This window comes from Calypte anna, chromosome 9 (assembly GCF_003957555.1).
Source record: "Calypte anna isolate BGI_N300 chromosome 9, bCalAnn1_v1.p, whole genome shotgun sequence".
NCBI lineage: Eukaryota > Metazoa > Chordata > Aves > Apodiformes > Trochilidae > Calypte > Calypte anna.
In genome coordinates, this window is record NC_044255.1 from 17563571 (window position 1) to 17575865 (window position 12295).

Below are 12295 nucleotides of genomic sequence, written 5' to 3' on the forward strand. Positions count from 1 at the left end.
ACGGGAGAAAATGACAAGGATGAACAGAACAAACTTAAGACATAAAGTGAATGTAAAATATTGAAAGGTCTTTTTCAAAGGGACTAGTTGTTAGAATTTGATCAGCAGGTCAGCTAGGACTTGAGCTTCATACCCTGGGAAGTGTTTCTCCACAGTCAACATTTCCCCTGTGAACCTAGATACACTACCAAGTCCAGTCTCTTGTGATCAGGATTTGATTCCTGTCCCTGGTCTTGCTGCTTAAAAGTCATCAAGTATCAACACTCATCTCCTTCCTTTTGCTTAAATGTTTATATAGCTCCTTTGCTCCCTTTCTATTGCATTTTTGTTCTGAATATGGATCAGAGCACGAGGAGCCAGAGGTTTCCATAGAGAACTGAGCCCTGGCACTGATGGAGGTAAACCACATAATTTTATAACTAGAAACAAAAAAGTATATTTGCTTAGCTAGAAGTGGAGCAGAGTACTGTCCCTGACAGCCTGACAGCCTTTATCTTAGCAGGCAAAAAATCTCACTTTGTAACTAGAGTCTGTCCTGCTAAACATTCAAAAAGACTGGATTTAAGATGTCACTGTAGAGAATCCACTACATCTCCAGGTATTTCAAGTTAATTTTCCTTCTTAAAATGTACAGCTTGTTTCTATTCTGAATTGCTTTGTCTTCCATTTTCAAGCCATGTATCTTTTTATCTTATCCTGTAAGACTAAAAAGTTAACTACTCTAAAGGAAGCACCTATTCACAGTATAGATGCCTGCAGTCACCTCTGAAGTCAGGCAGAGAGTGATGCACAGCAGGCCCAGTGAGCAGGAGGTGAAGCATGTATCTGTCTGTGTATGTCAGGGAGCAGAAATTCAGTAATTGGACCAGAATGTTAATGTTTTTAGTAACCTATAAAAAGATGGATTTTTGTATTGATCTATGGTATGTGTATTTTCTTGTTTTATCAAACGTTTCAAAATGCTGACCCATATTTCTATAAACCTAATTAGAATTCACATGTTCTACAGTCTCCTCCCTGCATTTAAATTTCCATCTTGCATTTAAACATCTTCTGTTTCCTGCTTGGTTTTTTATATTTTACCCATTATTTCCATATTTAAAAGCAATGACCAATCTAACTGCACTCTCGGAGACTTGACAGATACATCTTTCTCCTCTAGAAGACAGCTCTTGAAATTGGTGTAAAACCAAAACCTCCAGAGTGATGACTCAATGCAAGAGGTAAGCACTGATGAGCAGCTGCTGTAAAAGATGAATCTGGAGGGTCTAACAACTCTAAATTCCAGCAGTGTCAAAATGACTGATCAAAAGTATACATGAGTTACAAACACACAGGGGTCCTGAGGCCAGGCTCATTTTCTCTGTCCCCAGCCTCATTTGCAGTAAAGCATCCTGAACTGCTGAGCTGAATATTCTGCAGGTATTACTTCATGCTACTGAGCGAAAAATCCCTTCCCTTAAGCTCTTCCACTCCCCAGTATCAATAGCTTAAGCTTTGCTAGCCTGTGCATATGAGTTCATGGGAATCCACTGCTGTGCTGCTTACTAGTTATTTCCATTACAAAATCCCTCAAGAGGTTCCAGCAAGGAACTAAGGCTCCTTGGGCTGATTAAAATACCTGGAAACTCCCAAAGATGAAAAAGGTAGTTCTAGTCCTATTAGGTTCAAGGCAAATTTTGAACTTGAACATCAAGGAGGTCAGGCCTTCATTGCTATTTAAATATAACTGCATGGAAAATGAAATCTTGCTGAAAAAGCAAGTGTAAAGGTGCCCAGAAAGGAAAGACAGCTTTAATACAATACTTAAAAAGGGATTTAGTGGATACTGACTGCTATTCTGTTAGTAGTAGGTTTTGTAATCAAATCAGAGCTAGAACAATGCCTCATCTCCGCCTTTTATGAGGGCTTGCTAGAGGAAATAGAAAAAAAGAGATCAGAAGAAAAAATATCCTGGACAACAATAAAGTAAAGTCTTTAAACCACATAAATGCCTATGAAATTTGCACAGGGTTGTATCTTGTACACATTCCTAAGCCCAACACAAAGAAAAGGAGCAAGCACATACATAGACTGCCATGCTGGGGTTCACCCCTGTACTTTGCAAGCCAAAAAAATACCATCCTCAAACTAACTTCTGGATCTTTCATTGAATTATTCCACAAGAACAAAGACAACACAATACCTCAGTCATTTGTCAGTATGAATGTTGCCCAGCTTTTAGAAACTGTATTTTCTTTCTATCTGATCCTCTGAAATGCTTTGCAAACACTAAGTCTTTCAACTCATGTACAAAGAGCACTATTGGACCCATTACTCAGCAAACTAGGACAGACAATACACATCTGAAGGAGACAAGTAAGGAAATAAAGATTCAGATCTACAGATTTCCACTTTCACCTCAAGCAGATCAGTGAATCTCTTTGGCCCCAAAAGTCAGAGTGGATACTTTATTAATTACACGAAGAGACAATGAGATAAATTTGAAGATGTATGCCAGAATTCCTGCCTGCTAATGAGAGAATAAATGGGCATGCTCAGAACATTTTGCCAAGACACAACAGTGACTGTAGACCTAGAAATACCCAGCGTCATTATCTGCACTAAGATTCCTGGTAGTTAGACCCCCTCTTTAAACCATCAAATCTTATAATTTGTGTTATTACAGTAAAATAGTCAGTTACATTCCTAAGCAGAAACATATCTTAACATTATGAACATAAGGTTCTTTCTGATGTAATTTATTTGTCTTTTCTGTGAATAAGAATATAACAATGTATAATAGTTGTAATTATCTCATAAAAAGAGAGAAAAACTAAAAGAACAATAGATCCCTTAAAGTGTTACCTATTCCTAATTGTAATCTCACCTAAACTAAGGAACAAGACATTCTACATTCAGTGTTGAGCAAGTGCTTGTTATATTTTTGACTGCATATTCTTTACGCTTTTCCTTCTCAAACTAATTTGCAACATCCTGCAAAGCCTGATCTTTCCATAAATTTTAGCACTGTGTAAAAATGAGACATAGCCCAACAGAAATGTAGGTCAATTTTTAACTGTCTTTCCTTGAAATGGAATGAACTTGCATTTTACATGCAAAGGGCCACAGAGAAAAAAATAATTTGTGTCTGATAGTCTTTGCAAGTCTGCTAGACCTGCTAGCTTAAAAAGCTTCAAAAATTGAAATAATGGGACATACTAAAACATGTAAAACAGAACAGAAATGATGAGAAAAAAATGAGTCTGAGAGGTGTGACAGGTCAGGGGAGCCAATGAAAGATGCTGAAAAAAGCCCTCTCAGGTTAGGCAGGGGAGCAGGGAAGGAAGGAGAGGAAGAGGGAAGTGCAGCGAATTAAAAAGATTTCACATAACTGGGCTAAAAAGGGAATTACATAAATAAATAACTTGTAGTAAGCAGTCCCCATAGCCCAGAGTTCCTGACCCACCACTTGGTCTTCTTCCTCTTATAGGCCCTCCTGAAGGAGCAATTTGCTTCTGCTGAGCTCTGCCATGGCTGGGCTCTCCTGTAATCCCTGAATGAGGGCAACCACCTGTGGTAGCTCAGGGACAAAATATTAACCTGTACTTTCCCAGACTCTGGGAGATCTGTACTTCAAAAGGGGCATGAAAGCTCAGATGTTTTTTTTTTCTTTTAACGCTAGATGACAAAAAGCTGCAGAAGAGAAACTCTCTTTTGCTCTAATGAACTGAGACTGACCCACAGAAAAAAAACCCTAATGCAGATATAACTGCATAGTCTGTATTTTGGTTACCAAAGATCTTTAGCAGCTTTGACTACCTAAGAATTCCCCTCATTAAGTTACCTACCAAGACTAGGAAACCTCCAGTGCAAAGCAAATGTAAGATCTCCACCAAATGAACAAACATAAGTAATTGAACAAGTTTTGGGGGGAATATTTCATCTGATCAACACAGGATCTAAAGGCAGCTAAAGACACAGAGTTTAATAAAATCCTCCCTTGTTTATAAGACTGTAGCAAGGAAGGGAACATTTCTGGTTTTACAAATTCTCAACACTGATGAAGTATGGTACAGAACTGGCCATTAATTTTCTCAGTGGTCAAAATCCCTTTACGCTCTGTGCAGGTCCACTACCCTCCTCCACGGGTATCTTACTTTACACCTACTTAGTTTGAACAAAATAGAAGTCAAAATGACTGTCAGGAACTGCTCTCTGCCTTAAGGAAGTTCTGGCATAGCAAGCTGATAGTCAGTGTTGACCCAAACCGTGCTTCTGCAGATCTGAAACCCTGAAGTGTGTCAGGCACCTGGGGGTTTCTCTGATAAAGGTGAGAGAGGGGGAAAGGGACTGTTCAGATTGCACAATTGGTGGGAAGCTCCCTGCCCTTAAATACAACGGTGGGAGAACTCAAACTTGACTTCCCAAATCAGCTGTCTGCAGTGACAGCAAAAGCACTGTCCTGCCCCTGTCAGTGAGGTGCTCTGCCCTGAGTGGCCAAGGCCACGATGATTTTTTTGAGGGAGAGCTGAATCATGCAGGCATCCCCATGCAGGGGTTCCTTCAGTAGCTTAAGGGGCTTAGTAGAACAAGAGTTGTTTTCCCTTTTTCTTGAGGGAAGTTAAAATAGGTTGCGTGTCAGGGAGACAGAAGGGTTTGGCCATGGTATTCAGCCCATAGGTCTCTCTGCCAGAGTCTCCTCATACCTGCATGATTGGCAGCAGGTTAGTGATTTCTGGTAACCCACTCAAGACCCTTTTACAGGATCTGACTTTCAGAAAGTGCAGAAGATGCACTGAAAATCAGGTTATTTAAAGATGACTGAGAATTAAATCTCTCAAATTGCCAGCTCTTCCTGAAAGCCAAAATCCTAGTCCCTTGGTTACACTTTCTGTTCCTGTGGCATCTTTCAACACCTCCACTTGAAACAAAGCCCCGGCTCTAAGAACCACCCAGACTGTGAGATACCTATATTGAACCTTTAGGGATGAATCAAATGAAAGAAAGAACAATTGTTTCTTCCAGGACTTCAGGGTGTTTGGAATCCATGCCCCTCTGTATTCAGTGCATATTTATTCAGTCTTTTCAAAATGAAAGTCATATTCTTTTGATCTGTGGGAGGGGTTGCTGCAACCAGGAACCAAAGCCTCCCTTTTATTGTTGCATAAAATCAAGAGAAGCAATAACAATTAATAACACTAAAGGACTGAAAGGAAATTGTTTCATCTCAGCCCATAGGTGAGGTTGGGTGAATGAGTCTTTCTAGCTCTAGGGTCACATTTAGGTCACCTAAATGGGGGCAGGTGCCCACTGTTATAGCTGGTCTGCAGCACCTTGGTGGAGGGACACAAGCAGAAAAAGGAGCCCTTGGCTTGTGCCTTGACAACACCTTCCTACAATCCATCTTCTCTGAACAGCACTTTTCACTGCTGCTCCTGTTTTATCTCCTTTGAACTGCAAGACCAGTAGCACAAAGCAGGTCAGGACACAGCTGAGCTTGGAACCCCAGTGCTGGGCTTCCACCCCATAGCCCTCCACTCCCCTGTGTCTCTCAAGGCCTTACACAGGAACTGCAGGATGAGTATATTCTCTAAATGGCTGGTGAACTGGAATTTGGATACCTGCTTCAAAGTGAGAGTTTAATGTCAGAATTATTAATCCTGGATGCTCTGTTTTATTAAATAAAGTTTAGACTCTTTTAAGAGGAGATGCAAAATTCCAGCAGTTGACATGTAAATCAAGTCACAAACATGTGCATGTACTTGTATTGAGGTGTTAACCCCTTATATACATACATAAGGTCTAGTTGAAAAGAAGTGTCCAGTTGTTTAAAAGTTTCCTACTTTTCTGGTGGCTTTTGGCTAGAAGTGACAGCAGTAAATACTTCATTTCCTGATATGAAGCTCCTGAAACCACCTCTTCAGTTTAATGTTCCCTCTCTTCCTCTTTTTGTTATTTTTTCTTTCAACCCCAAAGATATAATCAATCTTGAGGTACAACAAATATCAGAAATTTTCTATTATTTCCTCATGACTCTTATCCTCGTCACAACCATAGAGTGTTAACAGCTCAACTCTAACATAAACCTTTTTTCCAAAATATGCTAATATGTTTGAAATAGGCCTAGGATTTTTAACATGGACATAAGATATTCTGCTGTAAAAAAATAAGCAAATGAAAATCAAAGTTTTTTTCAGAATACTCAAGTTCTACCCTAAAACAGGAAAATAAAAGTTTTTGTTTTATATTTTATTTTAAGTACCCCAGGAAAAGCAACTGGTAACTAAGTCATTGATGTCTCACCTAGAAATTTTCTTGTAAGTGCCAAAGTTCATGTTATACTCCTTTTGGGCTGTATTTTGCATTCTATTCATTCAATCTTCTGTGAAAGGATTAAGAAAGGACAGAATTGGACCATAGAATCATAGAATGGTTTGGGTTGGAAGGGACCTCGAAGATCATCTGGCTCCAAACCCCCTCCAAGCCATGAGCAGGGGCACCTTCCACTAGTTTATGAAGCCTCCTCCAAACTGGCCTTGAATCATCCTTGTATTGTTTCTAAGTACCAAACTACATTGGAGTCCTCTATTCCAACCCCACATAAGACAGATTTTGGCCTGAAAGGTCTTCACTCTGAGCATACAGGAGAAGGAATAAGAGAAAAGAGGTGTTATTGTCTCCATTTTACAGTAAGGTCACAGCACTTTTAAGTGACTTTTCCCAGCTTACTAGGTGTAAAACCTGAAAAGTAACATGGCATCATCTAAGCCTTATCTCCGTGCCTTGATTGCATGAAGACCTTAAGTAGTTTGAAATGATAAAGCCTTTCTTCTAGTATAAATTGTCATGTGTTCTCAGTAGATTATTTTGTTAGCTATTTAATTGAAAGACTTGTTTTTCATTATTTTTTCTAATTTTGTATGGAACACAATATATATACAAAAAATGATGCAAACCTACAAAAAGAGCTATGCTTTGGAGGACTTTGCTTCAGGGAATGCCTGAATCTCTTTATTTAAGCTTGGTGGTTAAAGTCAGTCCTTCAAACTTTTAAACTCGTTCCAAATTTTCAGAACTGCACAGCATGCAACTGAGAGAATGATTTGACCCCAAGGATCAGGTTGTTGTAAGTATTGTTCAAGAAAAACCCAGTTGAAAAAGATTCTAAAAAAGTATCAGGGGCACTTTTAAAGTCTTTCTTTAAAAATAAAAAGCATAAGACTAGCTCTGTTGAGTCCTGCTGTTAATGTGCTTTTACTCAGGCATTTGGAAACAATATTACTTTGCAGAGCAGTGACTGTCAAGGGCAGTTTTCTCATCTGTGGTCGCTTCTTATCACTTGTACTGTGAAGCTTATCGAACTTAGGTGCATGCTACAAGATGGTAGAGAAAACATGGAGGGAGAATAATTAAAAGTAGTTGGTAACTTTGATGCTTTGAAAATTTTAGTAAGGTAACTTTTAATTAAGGCTTGAAATAAACGTTTAACTTGTCTTACCATATGAAGGTATTTCAGACATTTATCAGCACACATATATTTAGCAGCTGCCATTCAGTATAACATCTGTGTCTATCATTGTCTTCTAGAAGCTCTTTTCATGCACTTCAAGTATAGTATGGAGGAGCAATTTCCTTATTAACGAGCAAACTCTGATTAAGTTACTTATGCAATAGGCCCACTAAGTACCGAAATCAGAGGATGGACTGGGCTAGAACCCTGGCTGAAAAGTAGAATTGAGAAGGACAAGTGCAAAATTGCAAGGCTGAACAGAGAAAGATGGTAGTCAGTCTCCCTTCTATTTGCAAAGACCCAATCCACTTTTTTAGCCTATATAGTTTTCTAGCCAGTGCTATCCCCAGAACAGATCTGTGGATAAGAATGAGACTTCAGAAAAAAGTTTACTAATGGTGCTTATTCTCAAAGTGCACCAAACTTACAATACCAATTAAGCTTTCTATTCTCTATATATGTTTATATTTTTTCCCCAGAAAGGCTGTAGTTTCTAGCAGCAGAAAAAGTACTGTACAACATAGTCTACAACTCAACATAAGTGAATTACAATCGCTTTTCTGTTTCCACTTATGGAAGAAATCCAGTAGTATTTCATTAGCATTATTCCACATATGCCATGAATGTTTTTAAAGGTCAATTTGTTTATAGAAATACTTGCATTGAGGATGAATGATGACACTACTTTGACCCCTATGACCCTGATGAGTAGGAATTCATTTTTTCAAGCATCCATAGCCTCACTTCACGATTTATCTAATCCTATATCTCCCCTGCCCTTGAAGGCTATTTGCTGCTAGTGGCCACAATAGACAAGCAATAGTACCATTATAGGCTTCTCTAACAAAAGACTTTCATGATCATTTTCTAGTGGCTTGAAGATTGACAAGATCCCCTCCTGTTACCAGATGCATTTTCCCCTCCTTCCCGGTGATTTCTTTTCTTGTTTCCAAGGAGGAAAGTGCCTCCCTGAGTAGTGACCTCTCTCTCTGCAAAGACCTGCTAGAAACAACAAACATTGCATGTTAAACCTCCTCCGAGAGGGCATTATGAACAAATGGAGTACTAGCTCCTCTTTGATAAGGTGTGCACCCATGGCACAGCTTAAGAATCAATTCAATTATAAAGACACAAAAATGCCTTTTGAAGAATGTTCCTGAGTGACTCTGAGGTAGAAAGCACAGCATATATATGAGACTGACTTTGCTGAAGTTATTTAAAAGAAAGAAGTTGCACAGAATTGCTCTGGCAGCCTGATTAACTGGATACTGTTTGCTGGTGAAAGCCTGAGTGTGAACATTAAAGCTATCCCACTGGTTTTATCCCATCAGCTGTCCTTCAGTGCAATCAGAATTTCTCTTCTCTGGAGCTTTTGCTTACTTTGTACACAAAAACTGAGCTATCTGATGGTGTGTTTATTTTTCAGAGATGCAGAACATTTGTGCCTCTCCCTGGTACGTGAGAGCACCTCTGATAATGAAGTCCTGGATCACTCAGGCTGGATACTCAGAAACTGAGATGCCCTTTCTCTGCCCCAGCCAGTAGTTAGTTCGGAAAATTTCAGCGTCGTCTTTGTGTCTCATGTGTAACATGAGCAGGTAATAATACCAGCCTACACTAGAATATTTTCTGAGGCTTACAAGTATTTTGAGAACCCTCATAAATAATGGTGCAGATTAAAATAGTAATGCAAATGCTAAGTCTTATTTGTTGTCTATGAGTCATATGTAGAAAAAAAAAGACAGAAGACCAGTGCTGATCTTTTCATATGCAGCACTTGACAAGGTAATGTTAGCTTCAAGTGTTTGAGATACTTCAATGTACTCTGTGCACTTTACAGAAAAATGTCCAAATCACACTTTAAGGTTTGCTTTTCATTTACTAAGAATAAACATTCCTCTGTATTGTCATTAGTGGAAGAGGAAGAACGAGAAAGCCAGAAGTAACATTATTTCAAATCCCTGGATCTAAGTCCCTTCTCTTGCTGCAGCCACTGATGTCAGAGGGTGGGGTAGCTCTGTGCCCACAGGGTAAGGATTGTTTGATTCATCCTCTGTTATGGAATCAGCAAAGGATTTCACTGAAGACAGGATGAGCAAAGATTTTGTTTAAATTTGAATTAAGCTTAATATGAGATTTTATTAGACACACAGGATGTCTGCATTCACATTTGGGTTTCATAGTTAAGCTTTGTGTGTGAGGTTGTTTCCCTAAATTCTGAAAATATTTGAGGACTGCTGTTGTCATAGGATTGCCATGATACAGGCTCAATAGTTTTGTTGTACATAAGAAAACAGAGTTGTGCTCCTACCAAGAATTCACAATACAAAGTTAGATCTAAGGATGAGAATCCAGCTTCTGATGAAATAAAATTAAAAAAATATCCAGATTTTAGGTTCAGTCAAGATCACTATTTTACTTCTTTACTTTCCTTCATTTTATCAAATGACTGTACTGAACGTGTCAAGAGACCCATTCTCAAAGAAAAGTTCATCAATACAGTGCTGAAGAACGGAAAAAATCGAACTGTGCCTAAAACTACATAATTTTCTTTCTTGCTCTTTATATTTGGATGGTAGTCACAAACTGTGAGCATTCATTCCCTGTCTTCTCTGTCTCCTCCAACTTAAAGCATTTTCCGTGGGACCACCTGAAAGAAGACTCCAAGATATCTAAAAAGGATTGGTGCTGCATGAGCAAGAATTGAGATTCTAGTAGGAAAAGATATCAGCCACTCCTTGGAGTCTCCTTCCAAAATTTTCAATCAGGACCCAATCCTGATTTAGTACTTAGCCCATAATTAGTAGTTTCTCACAGCTGCCTTGGGGGAGCTGCTCCATGGCCTTCATGTGGCTGCTCAGACATTTGCTGCCTCTCATTTTCTGGGAGCCACAGAGCCACAGCTAAGGCATTGGGTACATTTGCTCTTGGTGCATTCCACTGTTGAATGTCCCTGTAGGACAACCCCCTCACAGGCAGACTCAGGAATTTCTAACAGAGTGGCACATACTTTATCCTGACAATTTCTGAAGAATTCTTCAACTAAAGCATCAAGAACTTTTGATTTTAGAAGAAAAAAGTCATAAGAATGCTTCCATCTGTGTAAAGCTTTATTCCACAATATTTTTATGTGGAAAGTCACTGATACTCATGAAATTCCTAAAATATACATGGAGACACTTCATAATTTTTCTCTTTTTATCTTATAAGGCTAGACTGGTGTCTGAAGATATGACAGATCATTGGACAGATCTGTGAAGCTGTGACTGCATATTGACACACATTTAGTGTTTGTAAATATTTCATATTTCCAGTAAGATGCTCTGTGATGGTCAAAGGAGTGAATGCATGTGTCCAGAGCAGGTCTGTAATTTTCTTTGCTTAGTACTTCCAGGCAAAGGAGAGGACTGTAAGGTCCCAGTGTTTTCACACACACTCTGTGGGACCATTCCTAGAAAGAGAGCAGGTTTGATACAATGTTTAGGAACTTCTGAGGTCAACTGTATCATTACTATTTCCTGTTATGCTATCCAGGATATGATGTTCATTGTTCATTGCTTACAAATTAAGCTGGTGGACTTTCAATTAAAAAAAGAAATAAATTATAGAGCACTGATCTCTCCCTCTAATGTTATGAGGGAAGAAGGGAGAGACAGCATATCAACACCAAACTGAAAGTAATAAAAGCTGTTCTGGATTCATTTGTTCTCACTTTCACAAAGATTGTTTAGACAAGAAGAGTTAAAATAAGGGTGAGACAACAAAATTTGTTCCTGATGTTTTTTCCCCTTTTTTCTTTACTCTGATGATCTCCATTTAAGTGCAATTAGTATTATCCTAATCATCTGTTTATCCATGGCTGCTCATCTTACACTTTGTTCATGTGATCTTTTCAACCAAAAGGACATCAATGCACCTGACAAATTTCTTAACCAGCTATAGGCCATACTATGATGTCTTAGGGGGAGGGAAAGAACCTGCAAAGAAAAGCATGAGTCACTGGAAGCTTTGAGACATTAATACTTTGATTCCGTAGGCAAAACAAGATGCTTTATGCCACAGTCTGTAAAATACTTGCACAGGAGCAAAATTCTACCAATAAAATAGAGGCAAGTTTATATAGTGCAACAGAGAACGTAAAGAGCACCCTACTTGTGATATTTATGGGCATATAACAGCCACAAGATTTCATTCATCAGCAAGGATTTCTATATTTCCTTATCAGATTTGGATCTTCCTTGGATCCTTTTCTAACACACTGACTGCAAAGTATCACCAAGGAGAGCTTCTACTCAGCACTCCAGTCAGAAGAAACACCCTCAGGTATCAGAAAGAAGAACTTGGTCTTTCCAGCAAAAAACATGTATTGCTCCTAACCCCTTGACCAGTTTTGTGGTCCTATTTTTCACACAGCCACACTTGGAGGTGGGGTTTTTTTGGTTGTTGTGTGTTTGTTTGGGGGTTTTGTTTGGTTTTGGTTTGGGTTTTTTTTTCCCAGAGGAAAGAGCCATGCTGGTATCTGCAACTTTAGCCTACTGGCAGCATTGTTCCCAGATGGAAGAACAGAGATCTGAGTACTGGGAAAGCCTTTCTTTCACCAACCTCAGTTATTGGGCTGAGGCCCTTCTTTAGTAGTCTAACTACATGCAGCTACGTTGCACCATTATAGAAACTTAGGAGAATACAAGTAAATGAAAGTGCCACTGAAACCTTGACATAAGGTACCATAATAATAAGTACTCCACTGAAATCTGGCCTGGACATAGGTGATTTGGTCCATGTGCATGTTTACATTTCTTTGAA